At 40.5% G+C, this 19352-nt stretch overlaps 1 protein-coding gene across 2 annotated transcripts in view; it reads left to right on the top strand.

Moving 5' to 3' along the window:
• Positions 1-19352, top strand: part of ZNF652 (zinc finger protein 652) — a 60541-nt gene that overhangs the window by 2006 nt on the left and 39183 nt on the right. The gene's annotated exons all lie outside the window — the stretch shown is intronic.

Raw genomic sequence — 19352 nt, 5'->3', positions numbered from 1 at the left:
GTGAAAGGAACTTGAGTTTTGTGTTTTGTTTTGTTTCTTAAGGATTGACATTACAGTACTTTGGTCCTGAGCAACAAAGTAGGTGATGTGTGTGTATCCTTGTGTTTTGTTCTTTGATTACAGCGGGTTAGGGGTCTGTAAGGTATCATTCCCTGTTTTCCTGTAAAAAGGAGATGTGTGAGAGCATTTCAGAAAAAGTTCAGACTGGAGTCAAGATAATTTGTCTGAATTTGACCAGTTGATGATGTACGTTCCTTGCCCTGTTTTCTAAAGATAGCAGATTTCAAAAGCAAAGTCAGTGGTCTGTTTCATGATGCCTGTCCACGATGTGCTTATGGAGGTTGATTTGATATCTTAAAAGAAGGCTTTATCTTTCCCATAATAGAGCACCTGCTCCGTGCAGATTTTTTTGACTTTATTAGATATGATTTCATGTCATAATTCAGGATGACATTGCCACCAGAATCATCGATTTTAAAATTTTGTTTTAATGGAAGGATCTTGGTTGCAGTTATGGAATTCAGTCTCCGTGTTTAGAATTTAGAACAAGGGATGAATGTTGCACTTTTCTATCAACAAGCAGGGGGTAGGGACCCCTGGGTGGCTCAGTTGGTTGGACGACTGCCTTCGGCTCGGGTCATGATCCTGGAGTCCCGGGATCGAGTCCCGCATCGGACTCCCGGCTCCATGGGGAGTCTGCTTCTCTCTCTGACCTTCTCCTCATTCATGCTCTCTCTCACTGTCTCTCTCTCAAGTAAATAAATAAAATCTTTAAAAAAAAAAAAAAAAAAAAAAAAAAAACAAGCAGGGGGTAAATATCAGCTATTCTTTCTAAATCATTCTGGATCCAGCTTTGCCCTTTTGATTATATTTCAACCAAGGGGGATTTATTCTACTTGTGATAGTGTTGTGATGGGCAGTGACATTAAAAAAACATAGTCCCCAGGTCTCCAGGAGCTTACAATTCTGACATTTTTTACTTAAGGAAGAAATCCTTCGACTTTCTTTCTTTCTTTTCTTTCTTTCTTTCTTTCCTTTTTACATTTTTGGGTTTCTGAGAGGCTAAGCAATTCATGGTTTTAACATTTCTTTGGAAGGTTTGGAAGGCAGGGGGGCTTTGGAATCTTGCACAGAACCTGTTCCACACGCCTGAAGAACAGCATCTATTCTAATAATTATGCAGTGTACCCTGTGAAGTTTGAAAGCATGCTGAGATGGCAAATATTGCATTTTTTATTATCTAATAAACATGCTTGAAGTGACTTGGATTACAGGTTATATTTTTTGTTCGTGTCACGCCTAGAGCATTACTGTTGGAAATTATTTGCCTATCCTAACCCCAAACCATTTCAAAGTTACAAATAATGTTACTTTGTCAGCGTCGTCCTATAGTGACAGATCACTAAAATCTCAGGGGATGGTGTGCTTCCTTGATTTAAAATTGCAGAACCTCTTCTTACCAGTCACTTACCTAGTTAAACACCCACACACCACAGAGCAGCTGATCGCAGAACACGTATGGTTGTGAGAACAGCATTCTGTCTGCCAGATTCAGAGCTTGGAAGCTGGGAAACAATTGCACGGCAGAGAAACACTTAAGAAGCAGTAGTGCCAGCAGCTCCCTCATTAATACAAACAGCTTGCTTTAGTTTCTTCAACACTCTTCCTCAGACACCCTTCCCTTAGGAGGTTTCAGATCAGCGGCTCCTACTCAGGGGAAACAGCACCTACCTCCTTTCTGCAACTGTGGCCTCCAGATCTGATTCGTGACGCCCAGAGCTGTTTCCATTTCTGCTCAAAGTATGGGAAGTAATCTTGTAGCGTGGTAAGAAAATACTTTTCAAGTCTGTAGAAGAAAGTTGATTAGTAATGCTGCTGATGCGCTTTTGCTTTTGAAAGTGTCCGGAGCCTAGCAAAGCAGTAAACTGTAAAAGTGAACTGTTAAAAAAAAAAAAAAAATCACCCTTTACTCAAGGGTTTTAGGTAATTTCACAAAAAATGTGAATATACCCTTGAGTTTCATTTCCCTTGTTGTAAAAAGTCAGTGGAGAGACCGCCAATAGCAACAACAACAAAAACCCCGGTGGAGTCTCTTACATTTTGAGCCATAGCCTCTGGACCTAGGTATGTTACAGGCGGTGAAGGCGTTTCCTTGTGGGGAACTCTTGGATCTTGTGCTCCAGCTGTAGGTATGGTTGTCTTCTCAGCTACTGTCACCATTACTTTTCTTTTCTTTTCCTTTTTTAAAGATTATATTTATTTGACAGGCAGAGATCACAAGTAGGCAGACGGGGGGGGGGGGCGGAGACGGGGGGGGGGGGAGGCGGGGACGGGGGTGGGGGAAGCAGGCTCCCCGCTGAGCAGAGAGCCTGATGCAGGGCTTGATCCTGGGACCCTGAGATCATGACCGGAGCCGGAAGGCAGAGGCTTTAACCCACTGAGCCACCCAGGCACCCCTACTGTCACCATGTCTGACAGCACTTGAATTTTTGAATTTACTTTGATAGAGGGAAACTATGCTGCAGGTAGTGAATTTAGCTGAAGGAAGATCGGGGAGATGGTCCTTTGGGGCCCGGCAGGACAGGATTTGAATCCGCTCCACCAGTTACCAGCTTTCCGGCATGGGGCTAATCACCTTGACCTCTCTGGCCTCAGTTTCCTCAGCAATAGGATGGGATTTGTTTTAAGGGGTAGAGCTAAGATATGCAAGCTGCTAGCACAGTTCCTGCCGCATGTCCATGTCCTTAGTAAGGACTCAGTAAATGCTAGGACACAGCGGATGCAGGGAAGAGAAATCATTTTGGCTGGCAAGAGGCCTGGTGCGAAGATCTGCATACTTTCATTTGTGCAGATTTGGGATGAAAAAATGGCAAATATTTGACTTGGAGCATACCTAAGCCTTGCAGGTGCAGTGTGCTTATTGGAACTTTGATTTGTTGCTCCATGGCTGGCTGAACATGGTGAAGACGACAAAACTTGGCCCCAAATTCTGCAGTGCTACCCACAGGCTGTGCTTGTTTTAAGCCTATTCAGAGCTTGTGTGGTGAAAGGGGTGTCTTAGGACATTAACGTGTCTCAATGAGTTCTGTGTCCAGAGTTGAATCACGTGCAAAGCCTTGTGTAAATTTTCATGGTTAATGCAAGCCATAAAGTGCTTGACAGAATCGTGAAGACATCAGAGGCTTATTTTAGTTAATCTGTTTGTTTATATAGCAGTTATGTTTGATTTGAAAAAAAAAAAAAACACTTATGAACATTTTCTCCTAAAGAATTCCCATTGCTCATCTGAGGTTTTGATCATAAACTGTTATTTGGGTTATAAATTTGAGTGCCTTAGGCATTTTTGCTTTGGTGGGTGAAGGAAAGAAAAGTCAAGTCCGCCGACCTGTCACATTTTATCGACTCTCCACTTTAGGTCTATACCTACAGATTGTGGGTGTGTATCCCTAGCCTTGTTTTTAGGCCGAAAGGTAACCTTATGGTAAAATGTGACTTTTTTTTTTTTCTCTTTAAACCCTAGTTTAAGAGATGGAGTCCTTTGGAAAGTAGATTCTATTCAGTGCATAGAGCTTTTAAAATAGAATTTCTTGGCTTATGTAGAATTAAATTATACTGTCATTTTTGCAGGATACCATTGTGATAAGTCTGTAAACCCACAAGAGTTACCTCGAGACTTTTCTGATAAGGTAGACACATCGGTAATGCATTAGGCTTTACCTCAAGGGACCCTGCTAATCCTTATTTTCTTTATTACTGAGCCATGTAAGGCTTTCCCATCAATGAAATCAGTCACTAGTATTGGATTGCTGATAAAGAGGGATTGGCAAATAATGGTCTTAGACTTGCCTTAGATTTTGCAGAACACTTGAAAAAATTTAATCTCAGCCAGATGTATAATAATAATAATAATAAGAGCACTTGTGCTATGTGAGCCCAGACTGACTAAACAAATGAAATTGAGATGATCGAGTTACATATTTTTTTTCTCAACTCTTAAGACATTTTGCTAAGTAAACTTTTTCTGGGGAGGAGAAACTTTTTTTTTTTTAAACTATTATTTTTTCTGGTATAGTAGAGTCAAAGGCCTAGCCAAGCTATAGTTGCTTCTGTCAGTTTCTTGATAAACCAATCAGTGTGTGGCGAGAAGGGATTGTTGGAAGGGAGCAGAAAGAGGAAGAGGCATGGTGGGAGTATGACCCCAGAGCCTGATTTCTTGGTCTTGCTATGCGTGTGGTACCAGAGGGCTCTTACTCTTAGCTGGATTTCACAAAGACAGTGTTGGGTGATTCCTTTTGTTTTTAATGCTAGTGAAGGATAGAGTCTTTAACCGCTTTGGAATTTAGACTTTTCAGCTTTTTGATTCAGTTTTGGAGATTCGATGGAGTATGATTTCTTTTTTTTTTTTTTAAGATTTTATTTATTTATTTGACAGAAATCACAAGCAGGCAGAGAGGGGGGAGAAGCAGGCTCCCTGCTGAGCAGAGAGCCCGATGTGGGGCTCCATCCCAGGACCCCAGGATCATGACCTGAGCCGAAGGCAGAGGCTTTAACCCACTGAGCCACCCAGGCGCCCCTGGAGTATGATTTCTTACTTACTCTGTGTGGCCTACAAAAAGAGATTTTAACTAGGCCCTTATGAATTGTTTTCATCCTTTCACAAGTATCATATTAATGTCTCTAAAGTATTATCTGTGGCCTGTGAACATTGAAACACATGGTGAGGTGTGGGGTTTTTTGAGGGTTTTTTGGTTTGTTTGTTTTTTTGTTATGAGGGGAAGAGGAGAGTGTATGTGATCTTAGTTGTAGAGGTAAGTCTATGTTTTTTCCCCAGTTCCTCTTAAGACTGTGACACTGCTGCCCAGAGACTTTTCCTGTATTAATATACTCTTAGAGCTGGGATTTGAAGTTACCTTGCCTAAAAGATCCTCCTTATAGAGAACCCTACGGTTTTCTTTCTAGCATACAAATTCATCTAAATAAACTCGGCAAAAGTTTGGGTAAAACCTAAATGTCTGTCAGTGGAGACTTGGTAAATAAATTAGGGTATATTCATGCACTAGAATATATTTTTCAGCTGCAAAAAAGAATGAGGAAACTCTGTGTATTGCTGTGGAAAATCTCTAAGCTGTACATAGGTGAAATACAGTGTGTACTCACTCATGTGTGTATAGTGTCCTTAGCTCAAAATTATGTTTATAAAATTCACTCATGTTTTCATGTGTCACAACAATTAGTTTTTCCTCATGTAATATTTAGTTGTATGAATATATTATAATTTATTTGTCCATTCTACCTTTGATGGACATTTGGATTATTTCTGGTTTGGGCTGTTATGAGTAGTGGTGCTCTGTTCACTATATTTTTTTCTGTACTTAAATTTCTTTTTAAAGATTTTATTTATTTGTTTGACAGAGATCACAAGTAGGCAAAGAGAGAGGGGGGAAGTAGGCTCCCTGCTGAGCAGAGAGATGATGCGGATGTGGGGCTTAATCCTAGAACCCTGAGATCATGACCTGAGCTGAAGGCAGAGGCTTAACCCACTGAGCCAGCCAGGCGCCCTGTACTTAAAATATTTGATCCAATGTATACCCACTAAATAATTTTTTCATTAAAAAAGCATCCTTCAGCTATCCATAGGAAAATTATAATGTCCTATTTTAAATTAAATATTGAAATATTTAGTGGAGCAAAATAATTTCGAACTTTTTTTTTTTTTTTAAGTACATTCTCAAAGGCCTAGCTTGGTTTTTACAATATTAAGAGAATCCCCAAATCTACCTGAGAGTAAACCCTATATACTTTTATCCTTAAAGAGGGGTTAAATATGACAGAATATGTCTTAAAAATAGTTAAACATCTCTTGAAAGATTTATCTTTTAACTGCTAAATATTTCTTTCATTGCCTCATTTCATAATAATGACATAATAATCCTTCTTGCATTATTAATTATTTAAAATGTTTATTTAATATTTTTATAACTGTGATACATTTAAACTTTTTGGAAACCCAAGGTTTTAAACAAATAGCAACAGGAGAAAAGTACTTCAGTATAGTTAACCTGGCTTGGAGTGTTGTGAAGTGCAGTGGGCCTGCCCCCAAAGCCCTGTGGGGGTGTGGGGGGTAGGGGGTGGGGTAGGTGCTTCTGATGGCCACCTGGGCCTGGCCCATAATCCCTGCTGGGGCTCCATGTTTCTGTTGAAAAGTGCACTTGGTTACATTTTTTTGCTGTAATTGCACTATTGTCATTTTCTCTCTCTTCTTGTCCAAACATGGAAATAATGATTAAAATACAAACCTGTAGAGCAGTGGTTCTCAGCCAAGGGCAATTTTGCCTCCAGGAGATGTTGGGTGATGGCTGGAGAGATCTCTGCCGCAAGTGAAACCTGGGGGGTACTACTGGCATCCAGAGGGCGGGGGCCAGAGAAGCTGTGGACCATCCTACAGGGCACAGCACAGCCCCTCACAACAAAGAGTGGTCTGCTCCCAAATGTCAGCTGTGCTGAGGTTGATAACCCCTGCTCTACACAACTCACTCGCTGAGGTGATGCTACAAGGCCGGGAGCAATTTTAGCATTGACTTTGTTCGATTTAGCACACGAAAGTCCTATTTAGCTTATCTAGTGTAGAGAAGAGATATGCTAGGAAATTGCCTAAATTGTAATAAGGTTTTAAATATGAAAACGGATTTGAGTATAAGTTTTAGTGAATAAGTCACCTTAAAAATTTACTATTCTTTTTTTTTTTTTTAAAGATGTTATTTATTTATTTGACTGAGATTACAAGTAGGCAGAGCAGCAGGCAGAGAGAGAGGGGGAAGCATGCTCCCCGTTGAACAGAGAGCTCGATGCAGAGCTTAATCCCAGGACCCTGGGATTATGACCCAAGCCTAAGGCAGAGGCTTTAACTCACTGAGCCACCCAGGTGCCCCAATTTTTTACTATTCTTAAATAAGGTTTACCCCCAACCTGGGCCTCGAATTCATGACCCCAAGTCTAAGAATCACATGCCCTATTGAATGAGCCAGCCAGGTGCTCCTAGTCATCTTTTAAGAAAATAGGCTATTTATTTGGGGTGCCTGGGTGGCTCAGTGGATTAAAGCCTCTGTCTTCAGCTCAGGTCATGATCCCAGTGTCCTGGGATCAAGCCCCACATAGGGCTCTCTGCTCAGCAGGGAGCCTGCTTCCTCCTCTCTCTGCCTGCCTCTCTGCCTACTTGTAATCTCTGTCAAATAAATAAATAAAATCTTAAAAAAAAAAAAAAAAGAAAGAAAATAGGCTAATTATAGTCTCCTAGTGGGTGAAACCAGATTGTTTTGGAAGATAGTTCTTATCTATAAGATTTTTCACAAAGAGAAAAAATCTTTGTATATATTACACAGTGTGAAGACTTCTCTTTTAAAAAAAATTTATTTATTTATGACAGAGAGAGATAGGGAGAGAGGGAACACAAGCAGGGGGAGTGGGAGAGGGAGAAGCAGGCTCCCTGCTGAGCAGGGAGTGGGATATGGGGCTTGATCCCAGGACCCTGCCATCATGACCTAAGCTGAAGGTAGACCCTTAATGACTGAGCCACCCAGCACCTCGACTTCTTTTTCAAAAGCAGATACATTTTAAAGTGTATCTTGTTCTGCTCTAAAAGAAAATACTTGGTTGTTCGACATAAAGTATATTTAAATCTTGTATACTGTGTTAAGTTAAACTTAATATTGGAAAGGGACCCAATGTTTAAATTAAATTTGGAAAATACATGCATAGTAAACAATTTTCTGCTTTCAAATGGCTAGTTTCTTCCTGTTAGGTTATGGTAAAGAATGTATAGAATTCTGGGGCACCTGGGTTACTCAGTCGATTAAGTCTCCAGCTCTTGGTTTTGACTTAGGTCGTGAGCAGAGATTCTTTCTCCCCTTCTTCCTCTGCCCCTCCCCCGCCTCCCCCCCCCCCCCCGCATGCATGTGCTCTCTCTCAAATAAATAAAATCTTAAAAAAAAAAAAAAAAGAGGGCACCTGGGTGGCGCAGTGGGTTAAGCCGCTGCCTTCAGCTCAGGTCATGATCTCAGGGTCCTGGGATCAAGCCCCACATCGGGCTCTCTGCTCAGCAGGGAGCCTGCTTCTTCCTCTCTCTCTCTGCCTGCCTCTCTGCCTACTTGTGATCTCTCTCTATTGAATAAATAAATAAAATCTTTAAAAAAAAAAAAAAAAAAGAACGTATACACTTAGGCATCTATTCCACCTTGTAGGTATTACAACAATATCCAAAAGACAGTTTGTTCCGCCTCCCAGTCTCCAACCTTTTCATCAATTCAAATGGAAAGTTAGATTTTCTCTTTCTTTGAAGATGACTTCTGTCTCTAAGGCCAGGTGCTGCAGTGAGCACTGAAAGACTTGTCCACAGAAGCCAGAGAGTGCAGAATTGGACTCTTCTCATTCCAGAACTGTTTACTGAATTCCCTATAGCACTCTTTCTTAAACTTTTTTGACCATGACCCCCAGTAAGCAGCAGTGCACGTGTGGTCCTATGTGTTCTCATATTCATACCCCACCCACAACTGAAACGAAACCTTCAGAAAACAGTACTTACCCTTACTGGTTGTGAGGCAGTCTGTTGTTTTTTTTATTCCAATTCATTTCTCAAAACTGGGGTGGGTCAGGCAGTTTGAAAATCACCCTATGTGAAAATCACCCTTTTGTGCTTAGCAAAAATTATTTTCTTGAAGTCGATCCTAAGCGGAGACTTACTAGATTAAATGGGGTGTGGGAGAGTGCTAAAATTAAAAGCTATGCTTAGAGGTAGTTTGAAGTAGAAATCCAAGTAATGTGGCATGGAGAAAACCATTTTATTTATGACCTTATTCCATGTAGAAAGTAATTTTTTAAAAATATTTTTTAAAAATTTATTTATTTGACAAAGATCACAGGTAGGCAGAGAGAGTGAAGGGGAAGCAGGCTCTCTGCTGAGCAGAGAGCCCAATGTGCGGCTCGATCCCAGGACCCTGGGATCATGACCCGAGCCTAAGGCAGAGGCTTTAACCCGCTGAGCCACCCAGGTGCCCCTAGAAAGGCAATTCTTTTTTTCTTTTTTTCTAAAGATTTTATTTATTTGACAGACAAAGATCACAAGTAGGCAGAGAGGTAGGCAGAGAGAGAGAGAAAAGGAAGCAGGCTCCCCGCAGAGCAGAGAGCCTAATGTGGGGCTCGATCCCAGGACCCTGGGATCATGACCTGAGCCGAAGGCAGAGGCTTTAACCCACTGAGCCACCCAGGCGCCCCTGGAAAAGCAATTCTTTTTTTTTTTAATTTTTTATTTTTTATAAACATATATTTTTATCCCCAGGGGTACAGGTCTGTGAATCGCCAGGTTTACACACTTCACAGCACTCACCAAAGCATATACCCTCCCCAATGTCCATAACCCCACCCCCCTTCTCCCAACACCCCTCCCCCCAGCAATGGTCAGTTTGTTTTGTGAGATTAAGAGTCACTTAGGGTTTGTCTCCCTCCCAATCCCATCTTGTTTCATTGATTCTTCTCCTACCCACTTAAGCCCCCATGTTGCATCACCACTTCCTCATATCAGGGAGATCATATGATAGTTGTCTTTCTCTGCTGGACTTATTTCGCTAAGCATGATACGCTCTAGTTCTATCCATGTTGTCCCAAATGGCAAGATTTCATTTCTTTTGATGGCTGCATAGTATTCCATTGTGTATATATACCACATCTTTTTTATCCATTCATCTGTTGATGGATATCTAGGTTCTTTCCATAGTTTGGCTATTGTGGACATAGCTGCTATAAACATTCGGGTGCACGTGCCCCTTTGGATCACTACATTTGTATCTTTAGGGTAAATACCCAGTAGTGCAATTGCTGGGTCATAGGGCAGTTCTATTTTCAACATTTTGAGGAACCTCCATGCTGTTTTCCAGAGTGGTTGCACCAGCTTGCATTCCCACCAACAGCGTAGGAGGGTTCCCCTTTCTCCACATCCTTGCCAGCATCTGTCATTTCCTGACTTGTTGATTTTAGCCATTCTGACTGGTGTGAGGTGATATCTCATTGTGGTTTTGATTTGTATTTCCCTGATGCCGAGTGATATGGAGCACTTCTTCATGTGTCTGTTGGCCATCTGGATGTCTTCTTTGCAGAAATGTCTGTTCATGTCCTCTGCCCATTTCTTGATTGGATTATTTGTTCTTTGGGTGTTGAGTTTGCTAAGTTCTTTATAGATTTTGGAACTAGTCCTTTATCTGATATGTCGTTTGCGAATATCTTCTCCCATTCTGTCAGTTGTCTTTTGATTTTGTTAACTGTTTCCTTTGCTGTGCAAAAGCTTTTGATCTTGATGAAATCCCAATAGTTCATTTTTGCCCTTGCTTCCTTTGAGTTTGGCGATGTTCCTAGGAAGATGTTGCTGCGGCTGAGGTCAAAGAGGTTGCTGCCTGTGTTCTCCTCAAGGATTTTGATGGATTCTGGAAAGGCAATTCTTAAAGACCAAAAACTCTAGAAGGGTTATGGTTGGATCCTCATTTTGCCTAGTGTTTTAAGCTATGGTATTCCAAGAGGTAGTACACCTGCTGCTGCTTAATAGACAGACAGACAAACAGACTACACCTGCTGTTGCTTAATAGACAGACACACACACACACACATACACACGGTCTACCTGTTATTTATTAAGTTAAATGGAGCTGAGGAGATTAACGAATATGTGGAAAGATTTTTTTTTTTAACTCCATAACATGACTTTCTTTAACACAGAGCTGGTTTAGACAATAATTTGCTTATGTAGAATGGTTACAGAATAAAAATCTCCCAAGGACTCAGCAGTGAGTGTTCACTTCTCTGTAAAAATCCAGTTCCAGGGTTGGACTACATTCAGAGACAGCTCTGTCAGAAAAGCACTCATCGGAACCTAGTTCTCCAGAAGGATAACACTTTAAAGTCACTTGGTTGACACTGTCTTTGATTTCTGTCTCCAGAGTTATATATACTGTCTGTATTTTTGTTATTCATCAACCTTTACAAAGCATTTGCTATTTAATCCTCATATAACCCTTTGAGGTAGTATATTATTATTACTCCATTTTACCAGCAGGGAAATTGAGACAAAGTGAGGTTATGTAACTTGCCAAGTTAAATATGTTCTTTTCTTGGCAGTGAGATTTTATGAGAAAGGGCCTGTTAAATCATTCTATTTTGTTGATTAAAAACTGAAGTTTAGAGGTATCTGGGCAGCTCAGTCTCATTTAAATGTCTGACTCTTGATTTCACTTCGTCATGATCTCAGGGTTGTGGGATCGAGCCCCACGTCAGACTCTGACACAGTGTGGTGTCTGCTTGAAGATTCTCTCTCCCTCTCCTTCTGCCCCTTCCTCCCGCTCACTTGCACATGTACACACTCTTTCTCTCAAAAAAATAAATCTTAAAAAAAAAACAAAAACTGGGGCACCTGGGTGGCTCAGTGGGTTAAAGCCTCTGCCTTAGGCTCGGGTCATGATCCCAGGGTCCTGGGATCGAGCCCCACATCGGGCTCTCTGCTCAATGGGGAGCCTGCTTCCCCTCTCTCTCTGGCTGCTGCTCTGCCTACTTGTAATCTCTGTCTGTCAAATAAATAAATAAAAATCTTAAAAAAAAAAAAAAAAACAACCCTGAAGTTTAAAAATAGAATTTAAAAACCCATAAGTATTTCTGGCTTTAATTTTTTTTTTAAGATTTTATTTATTTATTTGACAGAGACACAATGAGAGAGGGAACACAAGCAGGAGGAGTGGAAGAGGGAGAGGCAGACTCCCTGCCAAGTGGGGAGCCTGATGTGGGGCTCGATCCCAGGACCCCAGGATCATGACCTGAGCCAAAGACAGCTGCTTAACAACTGAACCACCCAGGCGCCTAGTATTTCTGGCTTTTAGAAACCAGAGACTGAATAAGTCCCTTGTTTTAACTTTCAAAGTAAGGTACAGTAAAATTGACATTGTGGTGTATACCATTATGTGAATACCCGTACATATTAGAGATTCATGTAACCTCCACCACAGTCAGGATACAGAACAATTCTGTCACCTGAAAACGCTCCCTGCTGCAGCACCTTGGCCTTCAGACACCGCTCTGCCCCCCGGCCCCCACCATGACCTCTTGCTAATCCCTATCCTTTTCTCTTCTGGAGAATGTTCTATAAATGGGATCATACCATATGTAACCTTTGAGACTGATTTCTTTTGGCATAATGCCTTTGAGATACATCCCAGTTTTTGTGTGTCTCAGCTGTTCCTTTTTTATTGCCAAGTAATATTCCATTGATGTGAATGGATCACAGATTGTTTTTCCATTCACCTGTTGAAGGACATTTGGATTATTTCCATTTTTGGAAATGGAACCTGTCCATACATATTCACGGACAGGTTTCGGGATGAATGGTGAGTTTTCATTTCTCGAGGGTGACTCCCAGGGAACGGCCCCTCTGGGTCATACTGTGCTGTGTGGGTCGATCTGTTTTCCAGAGCCATGTGTTCTTTTGCATTGACACCGGAAACATATGAAAGTTCCAGTTGTTCTGGATCTTTGTCAGTGCCTGATATTGTTGGTATTTTTCTTTTTTTAAATTTTAGCCATTCTAACAGGTGTATAGAAATAATTCATTTTGGGCCTTATATGACCAGAATCTGGGTGGTAGGACCAGCTCTGCTGGCAACTAGCTATTGACTTTAAAGGAGCCCTATAACTTTTCTGAGCTTCTTGTTTCCTCGTCTCTCATATAATAGGGAGTACTGAATGTGCTGTGAGTTCTCCTGCAATTCCTAAATTCGTTGATGTGGAAAGAGAAATCCTTGGCAAGAGGACAGATTTATGTTTGCTTATGTACCAAAAGTCTCTTGACTGATCTTCTGAGCTAAAGTAAAAACACTAGAAGCAGTATACATATTTATAAATGGAATCCGTATGAAATTACTTGATATTTATAACTATAGTTTTGTCTTTTGGAGCTAAACATAATATTGTGATGGTGTGTGTCACATCTAGAAGCAAAAATTACATAGCTAATGTTAACTGTTAGCACTGACAACCTATAATCTTTTGGCTAATGTCTGACGTTATAATATAACTTTCTCAGCTTTCTGAGGTTACAGTTTATAAGGTTTAATCACAAATATTTTGCCATTTCCTGTCATGAATGGGGGATCTTTTTTTTTTAAAGATTACATATTTAGGAACTTGCCCTTAATGACTTTTTTGAGTATGAGACAAATTGCTTCTATATAGCATAAAAAAGAATAGGCTTATTATTTTTCTAAAAAAAAAAATTATACATGCTTATTTACAGTTATTTAAGGATTACAGAAAAGTGTAAAGAAAGAATCTCCTTCCCCACCCTCACCCCATCCTAGGATGTCTCTAGGTGTGACTGTACATATGCGTACTGTAAAGTCATAGCTTCTACATTAATGAGATGGCATGATCCTGCCCTTTAGTCTTTTTTTTTCTGATGTGGACTTATTTTTGTGTTAATTAATATAAATCTATATCATAATTTGGATGGCTACGTAGTATGCCAGTGTCTGTGCATACCATTACTTGGGCTTCAAGTTTTTTGTTATAATAAATAATGCTACAGCGATTGCCCTTGTATATACAACTTTTTATGCTTGTGGCATTATCTTCTAATGGTGAATTCTTGGATGGCTGGGTCCAAAAGTATGCACACTTCACACTTAGGAAAATAGCACTGACCCCCTCTAAGGAAGATTACACCGTACTTTGGTAATTGGCTGTGCCCAGTAATGTCACACATCAGTCAGGCTCCCCTGGCATTAGCCGGTTTGGGATTCAAGCCACAAAATGTGTGCACGCATGTTTGTACATGGATCCTGTTGAAAAAAACCAGCCCATTTGCTAATGGATAGTCTTTACCAAGTAAACCTGAGAATGTTTAGAAATATCAAAGCTTAAAAAGGCAAAGTCAGTTTTAAAAAAACCTCACTTTGGAGAAAAATAAACAGATAAAGCAATATGCTTTTTTATATTCAAAGTTAATCTTTTCTTTTTAAGATTTTATTTATTTATCTGACAGACACACAGAGAGAGAAGGAACACAAGCAGGCGGAGTGGGAGAGGGAGAAGCAGGCTTCCCGCTGAGCAGGGAGCCCAATGTGGGCCTCAATCCCAAGACCCTGGGATCATGACCTGAGCTGAAGGCAGCAACTTAATGACTGAGCCACCCATGTGCCCCAAAGACAATCTTTTTTTTTTTTTTTTTAAGATTTTATTTATTTGACAGACAGAGATCACAAGTAGGCAGAGAGGCAGGCAGAGAGAGAGGAAGAAGCAGGCTCCCTGCAGAGCAGAGAGCCCGATGGGGGGCTCGATCCCAGGACACTGGGATCATGACCTGAGCCGAAGGCAGAGGCTTTAACCCACTGAGCCACCCAGGCACCCCCCACCCAAAGACAATCTTAATTAAGGTGGTTATAACTCAATTTTTGTAATCCCAATAAGTCTCTTTTAAAATTTTTTAGATTTTATTTTATTTTTATTTATTTTTTTTTTTTAAAGATTTTATTTATTTATTTAACAGACAGAGATCACAAGTAGGCAGAGAGGCAGGCAGAGAGAGAGAGGAGGAAGCAGGCTCTCCGCAGAACAGACAACCCGATGCAGGGCTCGATCCCAGGACCCTGGGATCATGACCTGAGCCGAAGGCAGAGGCCTTAACCCACTGAGCCACCCAGGCGCCCCTAGATTTTATTTTTAAATAATCTCTATACCCAGCGTGGGGATTGAACTCACAATCCCAAGGTCAGGCGTGCACTGAGTCTGTCAGGTGCCCCTCTTTTTAAATTTTTTAAAATAAGTTTTAAATTTTGGAATAGCTTGAGGTTGACAGAAAAGTTGCAGAAAGAATATTTGTATACCCCTCATCCAGTTCCCAATTGTTAAATTCTTACCTAACCATGTTAAAATATTACATAAACTGAGGAAGCACGATTGGTATATTACTGTCAACTCCAGAGTTAATTCAGATTTCACTAGGTTTTCAACTAATATCCCTTTTCAATTTCGAAACATCCTAAATCAGGTTTTTAAACCCTATGCTTAGGTGCCTCCTTAGCGCAGTAGGTAGCGTGTCAGTCTTGTAAACTCTATGCTTAAATGAGCACAAATATCTGTTCATAAATTAATTTGAGTCGTACATGGTATGCGTCATATATAATGCATCTGATCTCCACTCAGATAAATTTCAGTTCTCTTTAACATTGATGCCTTGAAAGTTATCTTTTGGCATTTTCAGACAGTTCTGCCCAAGGCCATTTTAGGGTATGCTTAAAGGTTTTTTCCCTACCCCTCTGTGTTCCATATAAAAACACGATCTATAATGTGGAGGAGTGTAACTCATTCACAGTGGAACTATGCATTCCGGTATACTTACGAGCTGCTGTCTCCCAGAGCACACGAGACGGAGCCATCTTTTGTCTATAAGGAAATTAACTTGTCTGTTAATCGCAAGTGATAGTCACCAGTTTACTATGCCGGATGGTTTCACACACTCTGCGATGACTGGCTTTTCTTGAGGAAAAGGTGCTGGCCTTGAGGCAGAATACTATTATAGATAGGGAAATATGTGGGTATCTTTTACTCCACACTTGCTAATGCGCAGAATCCCCCCTAAGGCAAACCATGGCATCTCAGCTCATGATACTAATTTGAATTGTTCCTTGAAGCTATGGAAGAGGAGGAAGGAATTGGCAACATCAAACAGATGTGGGTTTTTAAAAATCACTTTCCCCCCAGAATAAGTGGAACTCTTTAAGTCATTTAACTCATTAACATGCCACTTTTTTTTTCCTAAACAACCAAAAAGTCCTCTTATTCTAGGAAACAAAAACGGGGTCAAGAAAAGCTTCAAGAGGAAGGTGCATTTGAGCCAGGTCTTGAAAGATGGCTAGGATTTTATAATTGAATGGCGTGGAGCAGTGTTTTAGGCAGAAGGAAAGGATGACATAGTCAGAGGTTTAGAGGTGGAAAAAATCAAGGTGTATTTGAAAAATAGCATGAGGAGGTTAGGTAGGAGAGGCGGCCTTTGGGAGCCAACACTAAAAAAGTGGGGCTCAGATGGTGGAGGGCTTTTGGAATGCTCTGCTGAGGAGCTGTATTTTCTTCCAAGGCTTTAGAAACCAATAAAGGTTTTGTAGCTAGGAAATTATGTGATCCACATTCTTTAGGGAAATGCAGTTTAGAAGATTTCTGTGTAAAGTAATTTAAAAGAGGGAATCAGAGATTGTTCTAAGCTGTGTATGAGGTGATCAGGGCCTGGACTGGGAGGTTGTGTTAGCCATTGGGACAGGGAAGACAAGGCAATTTGTAAACCTAGGACCTACTGGTTCCTTACATCATGGGGCAAGGTAGAGGGAACAGCCAAAAATGAGCAGAAGTTTAGAGCCTCAGTCAGAGAGACTAGAGCAAATTTGTCTGGATCTTCTCAGACTTGACCATAAAATAAAAACTTAATAGCATCTTAGAACTGAGGGGAAATGTGTAGCAGTCTTGTTTTAGAAACAATAGAATATGTGGCTTAGAACTGAGGATACATGAAAATTGCTGACTTAGGATGGAGGGAGCAAACCAGGAAGGGAAGAAGGTGACTTTCTATTTAACAGTGAGAGCTGTGGTTATCACCTGTGCTGACGTTCAATTTTTGTGCAGTGAAATGCTTCAAACCGTTGTGCTCACGGTGACGCGGCAGCATGGACTGAATAAAAAGGAATCGTGGTCATCTCACGGTGTGGCAGAGATAGAAAACCATCTAAAACGATCGTCTTCTCGCACCTGTGTGTCTGTAAACATGTGTGTACTGTGTTTGCATAAGTCTCTTAGGTGGACCTGTTCATACGGAGGTGGCAGAACCGCTGTCGAGGGTACCAGCTTGAGAACACACACAGAGCAGCCTCAGTGCCAGTTCCTGCGGGAACACTGGCTGTGCCCTTGAGCCATATAGATCTACAGCCTCACCTACAGCTGGATTTGCTTAGTTACACATAAAGACCAAGGTTTTGGCTTGGTTTTATTGTTCTGTCCTTGACAAATTAAAAGCAAGATGCGGTGGTGGCTACTGTCTAGAAGGTTAGATTCTAACCTTGACTGAGCAATGACCTTCCTAGGTAAAATGTCTTACTTCTAACATGTTTCATTTTTCCTTTATTTTATTTATTTGACAGAGGTCACAAGTAGGCAGAGAGGCAGGCAGGGAGAGAGAGGGGGAAGCAGGCTCCCTGCTGAGCAGAGAGCCCGATGTGGGACTCGATCCCAGGACCCTGGGATTATGACCTGAGCCGAAGGCAGAGGCCTTAACCCACTAAGCCACCCAGGTGCCCCGATTTTTCCTTTATTTTTGATCATTATGTGCGAGCATATTTGGGATTAAATTAAATCAGAAATATATCATATTGCCTGCATTAGTTTTGAGAGAGGAATTTAAGTTGTATAAAATAGGCAGTAGTCCTAATATGAAGGGATTTTCGCACTATATTTTATGTGCTCCCCACTTCCTTCATCATACCAAAAATTAATTTAGATTTGATTCTGGTTGTACAATATTTTTTTCTCAGGTTAGGGTCCTATTATGTTTCTAAATTATGGTACTGTTTTTGGTCTCTCAAAGGAGATAATGCTGCTTTTGAAAAAGAAAACCTTTTTATATTATAAAAATTCTCAAATATAAAAAATAAAAAGTGTGACAAACCTAATATGCCCATTTCCCATGGCCAGTCTATTTCATATATAGCTACCCTCACTGTACTCACCTTTCCAATTACTTTGAAGCAATTCTAGGAGCACATAGCTGCCTGGCTTAGTTGGTAGAGCATCTGACTCATGATCTCTGGTTTGTGAGCTCTAGCCCCATGTTTGGTGTAGAAATTACTTAAAAAACATTCTAGACATCATAACATATTATTTATAAATATAAGAATTCTTTCTTTATAAGACAACTGCCATACCATTATTACACTAAAAAACTTCCTGAACATCATTAAGTATTTAGTCAGTGTTTATGTTTCCCAGTGAACTCATAATTGTTTTTTCAATCTTTTTTTTTTTTTTTTTTTTTTAAACAGACACTGGCTAGGATGTTGAATTGGGGTCCAAATAAGAGTGATTAGTTAATATGTCTGTTAAGTCTCTTTAATCTTATAGATGCTCCTTCCTTTGTTCTCTCTCTCTCTCTCTCTCGTTTTTTCCCTTACAGTTTTAGTTGAAGAATCTGGATCATTTGTTGTATAATTTCTCAGTCTGGATTTTGCAGATTGCATCAATGTGGGGTTATTTAACATGTTCCCCAGTCCCTTTTATTTTTTATAAATTAGTTTTTAGAGCTACAAGCTTTTTTTTTTTAAAGATTTTATTTATTTTATTTGACAGACAGAGATTACAAGTAGGCAGAGAGGCAGACAGAGAGAGAGGAGGAAGCAGGCTCCCTGCTGAGCAGAGAGCCCGATGTGGGGCTCCATCCCAGGACCCCAGGATCATGACCCGAGCCAAAGGCAGAGGCTTTAACCCACTGAGCCACCCAGGCGCACCCCATTAGAACTACAAGCTTTTTGTTGTGTTTTGTTTTTTAATGTTCAATGTCACAGAGTTGCATTTTATTTTATTTTTTATTATTTTTTAAGTTGTCTCCATGCCCAGTATGGAGCCCAACATGGGACTTGAACTCAACCACCCTGAGATCAAGACCTGAGCTGAGATCAAGAGTCAGACGCTCAACCACTCAACCATCTGAACCACCCAGGCATCCCCTGAGTCTTTTGAAACAGCTCCTGTCTTTGATAGCTTCCTTGCTTTCCATTATGACAAGATGTTCCAGACTCATCTTAGACATTTTCTGTCCTCTTTCCTTGTAATAGGAAATATCTGAAAAGTTCTCAGTATTGAGCTAAACATAGGTTAGAATGTTGAAGTAATATTTTGAAAAGAACTACCTGCCCTCAGGGGTTCATAGTCTTAAAAGTTTGGTGGTTTTTTTTTTTTTTTATTCATTTGATTTATTTGTGTACATTTTTGATGTGATAAAATCAGATTTTGATTTCCTCTTACTTTATTATAGCAAAACTTTGATTTCATTGTATAACAGGTACATATAGCAAAGTGAGGTATATGTTTAAAATAAATAACTTTTTATAATTTTAAGATTTTATTTACTTTTTTGACAGAGAGACACAGCGAACAGGGAGAGAGGGAACACAAGCAGGAGGAGTGGAGAGGAGGAAGCAGGCTCCTGCTGAGCAAGCAGCCCAATGCAGGGCTTGATCCCAGGACCCTGGGATCATGACCTGAGCTGAAGGCAGATGCTTAATGGCTGAGCC

This window comes from Mustela lutreola, chromosome 15 (genome assembly GCF_030435805.1).
Source record: "Mustela lutreola isolate mMusLut2 chromosome 15, mMusLut2.pri, whole genome shotgun sequence".
Classification (NCBI taxonomy): Eukaryota; Metazoa; Chordata; class Mammalia; order Carnivora; family Mustelidae; genus Mustela; species Mustela lutreola.
This window is presented reverse-complemented; position numbering and strand designations above follow the sequence as displayed.